The 6,093-nt window shown below is 38.6% G+C and overlaps 1 protein-coding gene across 4 annotated transcripts in view; it reads left to right on the top strand.

Annotated features, from left to right (window-relative positions):
* Positions 1–6,093, top strand: part of Chd9 (chromodomain helicase DNA binding protein 9) — a 234,087-nt gene that overhangs the window by 85,493 nt on the left and 142,501 nt on the right. The window lies entirely within an intron of this gene.

Raw genomic sequence — 6,093 nt, 5'->3', positions numbered from 1 at the left:
TTAAAGATTTATTTATTTATTTATTCATTTATTTAGTCAGTCAGTCAAGTATCCTGCCTGTAGGCCAGAAGAGGGCACCAGATCTCATTACAGATAGTTGTGAGCCACCATGTGGTTGCTGGGAATTGAACTCAGGACCTCTGGAAGAGCAGTCAGTGCTTTTAACTGCATGTGGTTGCTGGGAATTGAACTCAGGACCTCTGGAAGAGCAGTCAGTGCTTTTAACCGCTGAGCCATCTCTCCAGCCCCCTAGGTTCAATTCTTAATGAGAATTCAATTCTTAATTCTCATTAAGTTGTAATGGCAACTTACAACTGTCTGTCACTCCAGTTCCAGGGAATCTGATGCCCTCACACAGACATACAAGCAGGCAAAACACCAATGCACATAAAATAAAGATGAAATAAAAATGATTATACTAGATATAAAGTTTTGAGAGCTCAATGGGGAAAGGCACTCACCACCAAATCTAACAGCTTGAGTTTAGTCCCCAGGATACACGTAGTGGAAGGAGAACCTCATGCAAGTTTCTTCACCTCTCCCTATGTTCCCTCCCAACATAAATAAATACAATTAAAAAGGTAAGGTGATAGCTGGGAGGTTGCCTTTAATCCCCCAGCACTTGGAAGGCAGAGGCAGGCAGATCTTTGTGAGTTTGAGGCCAGCCTAGTCTACAGAATGACTTCCAGGACAGGCTCAAAAGCTACACAGAGAAACTCTGTCTCAAAAAAAAAAAAAAAAAACAAAACAAACAAAAAAAAAAAACAAAAGAAAAGAAAAGAATAAAAGAAAAAGTAAGGTGATGAGCAATAGAGAAATGCTCTGACTTTGACCTCTAGCCTCTGTACACATGCATGCACATGTGTGTGAACACACATATGAACATACACACATACATAAATGATAAATAAAACTGATAATAGGGATATTTAAAGCAGTCTTTAAAATTTTATTATGCGTGTGTGTGCACCATGCTGTGTATTTGGAGAACAGAGCTCAACTTTGTGGAGTTAATTCCCTCCTTTTACCTTCATGTGGATTCTTGCCAACCCAAAGGGACTTAAGAGTAGATTTAACATTCCTGTTTAGTTTTACAATTAAACCAGTTAAGGTACAGAAATATTAAATTGCTTGTATCTAGATATTAGGGAAGAGTTTGAGAGATTCCATAATTTAATGAATTTACTACTTATTTAAGTATGTAACAATATACTTACTGGTTTTACTTTGGTGAAAGTATGTTCAAATCAGCAGTATACAGACATAGGAAGTGCGTTTGTAGACTGAGCTCTTAGCCCCCTTCTGTTGAGTGACAGCCGCTTCTGTTATTTATGATATTCCCTTATGCTTCACTGTAGTAGTTTGTTGGTGTTGTTGTTTTACTTTTTGAGACTGGGTTTTCCTCCCTTGCCAAGATTGACCTGGAACTCACTTTGTAAGCTAACTTGCCCTCAAACTCATGGCTTTCTTCCTATCTCAGCCACCCATATGCTACAATTATAGGCATGAGCTATCTGCCTAGCTTAGTTAGGTTTTTAAAAACTATTTTTGTTAAATTATGACAGATGTGCAAAAAAGCATATAAATCACATGTGTACAAGTCTGCGATTTATTACACAGTAAACACATCTCTGAAACTACCACCCAGGTTTAAAAAAAAAATAGAACATTATCATTAGTAGTCCTAAACCCCCCCTCATAGGCCTTTCTAATTACCACCCCTTCCTGTCTTTCCAGAGGGGACCATTATCCAGACTTCTGTAACTATAGGTTAGTTTTGCCAGGTTTTGAACTTTATTGTGGAATGAGATACTATATATATTCCTTAGCATAGTGTTTCTGTGAGTCAAATGTGTCCATGGAAGGAACAGTACTCTATCTCTTCTCATTGGGTTTATTCTGATAGTTTTTGACTATAATTTCTCACACATGTGTGAGCAGTCATGATGTCTTGGTCCATGTGCACAAATGTGTTTATATTTCTAAGACTGGGAAATGTGGTAATAGATACGTGTATATTCAACTGGCAATAATGCCTTTTGTTTTCTAAATTTGTTCCAATTCATACATATTTTAAAAATGCTAAAAGTACTAGTTATCAATTCAGTTAGTGATTTTATTAACCTGCTAATGTATTTGGTAAGTCTTCATTGTCTTCAGAGATAAATATTGATGATCAATAACTATTTGTACCTAAGTTAAATGTAGTGCAAAGGAATATGTGATAACAAATATACAAATTATCTTTCTTTTTTAAAAAAATATTTTTTATGGTTTATTTAATGTGCATTGGTGTGAAGTTGTCAGATCCCCTGCAACTGGATCTTCAGACAGTTGTGAGCTGCCATGTTGGTGCTGGGAATTGAACCCAGATCCTTTGGAAGAGCAGTCAGTGCTCTTAACCACTGAGTCATCTCTCTAGCCCCCCAAATTATCTTTCTTTAAAAATGAAGCAAGGTAGATGTTATCCTTGGCTATGGGAGAATTTGTCTCTAAAAACCTAAAAAAAAAACAGTTAAATAAGCAATAGCTCAGAATAGTTATGCCTTCTTCCCAACCCCTACAAAAAGGAAAAGAAAAACAATAGGAAGAGGATAGGGAGAGAAGGAGGGAATCAATCTTTCCTAGGAAAGAAGGATACAATATATTAAAAATATAATATTGAGCAGACTTGGTGTTGTATATCTTTGGCTGCAGTGAGGAGGCCGCTAGCCTGGTCTCCTTAGTGAGTTTCAGTCCAACCATATATAGACTGTCTTTCTCTTTTTAAAGATCTGTGCCACCATGCCTCGCTGTGATTTTTTTTTTTTTTTTTTGGATTTTTTTGAGACAAGTTTTCTCTGTTCATTTCTGACTGTCCTAGAACTCAGCAATCCACCTGCCTCTGCCTCCCAAGTGCTAGGATTAAAGGAATGTGTCCAGAATTTTGCTTGAAAGCAAAATTTGTTAAAAAAAAATAAAATAAAAAAGGAAGGTGAAATTGTGTATGGTTAAAGGGAGGAAATGAAAGCCTAAAGCCATCCCTTCCTTTCAGTGACTCCCGATCAACAGCATTCTAAGAAACTTCCTTGGACAGAGTTCACATAATACCTTGCTTGGGTTATTTTACAATCCTTTTCTATGATGACTTCCCCATTTTGCAGATAAGAAACAGTGCTTCACTATGGCTTTCACATAGCTGGTGAATGATGGAGCTAAGACCCCCAACCTTGCTAACCAGTTTTCAGAATATACAGTTATTTTTCAGCAGCAGTGTAACCCACGTCTGTAAAACTCAGCACTTGGGAGACAAGGCGGGGCGAACCTGGGTGATGCAGTGAGTTTCTGCACAGACTCTGTCACAAAAAGCCAAAACAAAACTTAAAAGACTGGTGTGCCACAGGGTCTTGTGTAGAGCTGTCAATTAAAAGTGTTCTTTCAATAATGGATATTTGTGAATTTAAATAGGATCACGGGGCTATTTTTGTTAAATGTGGTAAAAATATCCATATCTGTGTTTGTCATTTGTATTAGTCAGGCTTTTCTACAGAATTTAAAGAATGACTATATATAAAAAAGGGGATTTATTAGAATGACTTAGAGGCTGAGGTCCAGCTAATCCAACAGTGCCTGGTTAATAAAGGAAAGTCCACGAATCCAGTAGTTGCTCAGTCCATCAGGCTGGGTGTCTCAGCTGGTCTTCCGCACATGCTGAGTCTGAAGAAGTAGGCTCTAATGCCAGGGAAGGAGTGGACTTGCTAGCCAGCCAAGGTAAAGAATAAAGTTTCCTTCCTCAGTGTCCTTATATATAGACTTCCAGCATAAGGTATGGTCCAGATTACAGGTGTATCTTCCTGCCTCATGATCTGGATTAGAAGTGGATCTACCTACTTCAAATTGAGCAAAATTCCCTCATGGGTGTGCCCTTTACTTTTAGATTTTAGATAATTCCAGATGTAGTCAAATTGACAACCAAGAATAGCCGTCATCCCCACCTTAATAAGTTATTTAGATTTTTATTTTTTTATATTATGCATATGAGTGTTTTGCCTGTATGCATGCTTGTGCACCGTGTGCTTGCCTGGTGCCTGTGGAGGTCAGAGAGGATAGCAGAAATCCTGGAACACCTCTTAGTCAACGATGGTTAGGAGCCACCATGTGGGTGCTGTGACCAAACCTCGGACCTCTGCAAGAGCAACCTGAACTCTGAACTGTTGAGCTACCTCTCCAGGTCCAGATACTCAATAATTTTTTTTTTTTTTAACATTTATCTTCAGTGTGCCATGGTAGGTGTGCATGGAGGCCAGAGGACAACTTGCAGTAGTTGGTTCTGTCTTCTGCCATCTGGATCCTAGGCATGACACTCAGACCCTCAAGCATAGCAGTGTGAGCCTTTCCCCACTGTGTTAGCTTGCTTGCTCCCGTTTCAGTAAATTTTGTTCTGTTTTTAAGAAGGGGTCTCATGTAGCCCTGGGTGGCCTTACTTAAATTTTTGGCCCTTCTTCCTCTATCTCCCAAGTGCTAGGATTATTACCACAGCTGGTTTTGTGGTACAGGGGAACAGTTTTTAAATGTACGTATCAGGGCTGGAGAGATGGCTCAGTGGTTAAGAGCATTGCCTGCTCTTCCAAAGGTCCTGAGTTCAATTCCCAGCAACCACATGGTGGTTCACAACCATCTGTAAAGAGGTCTGGAGCCCTCTTCTGGCCTTCAGGCATACAGACAGAATATTGTATACATAATAAATAAATAAATAATTAAAAAAATAAATGTACATATCAGTGGGGGCCCTATAAAGCCAGGAGATTGATATTTTGTTGCAGCTCAACTTTTGAAATAATTGCTAAAGATAAAGAAATTTTGTTTCCCACTTTGGCATTATTGAATTTCTGAATGCATGTGCTTACTATAGGCCAAGAATTTATGGTAGATATTAGGAATTAAAAGACATGTTTAGTAGAGAAAACAGACTAGCAGATCAAGAATGATAATATAGTATATTAGATGCAGAATATATAAAGTCAGTGTATAACAACTCTGTATGTGTGTATAAAGCCTTGCACAATGCAATATCCAACTGAGTTCAGTCTTAAAATTAGTTAAAGCAACCAGGTGGTGGTGGCAATATGCCTTTAATCCCCACACTCAGGAGGCAGAGGGAGGTGAATATCTGTGTTCAAGGGCAGCCTGGTCTACAAAGTGAGTTCCAGGACAGCCAGGGCTATACAGAGAAACCCTGTCTTGAAAAAGCAAAAATAGAAAAAAAAAAAGTTGAAATAAAATACCAGACCATGAGTGGCGATCATGCATACATGCTAGCAGAACACCCAAACACATATGTTGGACAATAAGTAGAATGCAGTCATGATACTATTTCAGGAGCTCTCCTGAAAATTTTGGTTTATGCTTCTAGTTCTACAGTAATTACTGAATTACTGTGTTTTAGGACTTTGGATGTATTTTTTTTTAATATTTATTTATTTATTATGTATACAATATTCTGTGTGCATGTCTACAGGCCAGAAGAGGGCACCAGACCTCTTTACAGATGGTTGTGAGCCACCATGTGGTTGCTGGGGATTGAACTCAGGACCTTTGGAAGAGCAGGCAATGCTCTTAACCTCTGAGCCATCTCTCCAGCCCCCTGGATGTATTCTTTGTAAATTCTGTCACTTGTGACTTAGATGGTAAAGTGAGGAAAAAGACTGAGAGCATCTAAGAACCAGCAGATACAGAGCTTGGCCCTGAGAATTTAAAGCTGTGCCTCTTCTAACTTTGTAGTGATTGGCTTGCATTTACGAGATATTTCTTCTGATTTCTCAGTAAAATCTGAGGGTCTCACAATATAGTTCTGACTTCCCTGGAACTCACTATATAGACCAGGCTGACCTTGAACTCAGAGATCTGCCTGCCTCCGCCTTCTGAGTGCTGGGATCAAAGGCTTGGGTTGTTATCGCTCAGTAAATCTATTTTTACAAAGATATTTTATTTTACTTTCTTTATTTATGTAGATATGTGTCTTTATGTGTGTCTGAGAAGACCAGAAGAGGGTGTCAGGTTCCATGGAGCATGATGCTTTTTTGTTTGTTTGCTCGTTTTTTTTTTTTTTTTTTT

The sequence above is a fragment of the Microtus ochrogaster genome, unplaced genomic scaffold (genome assembly GCF_000317375.1).
Source record: "Microtus ochrogaster isolate Prairie Vole_2 unplaced genomic scaffold, MicOch1.0 UNK54, whole genome shotgun sequence".
NCBI classification, from domain to species: Eukaryota; Metazoa; Chordata; class Mammalia; order Rodentia; family Cricetidae; genus Microtus; species Microtus ochrogaster.
Note: the sequence above shows the minus strand (reverse complement) of the source record. Positions and strands in the feature narration are given on the sequence as shown.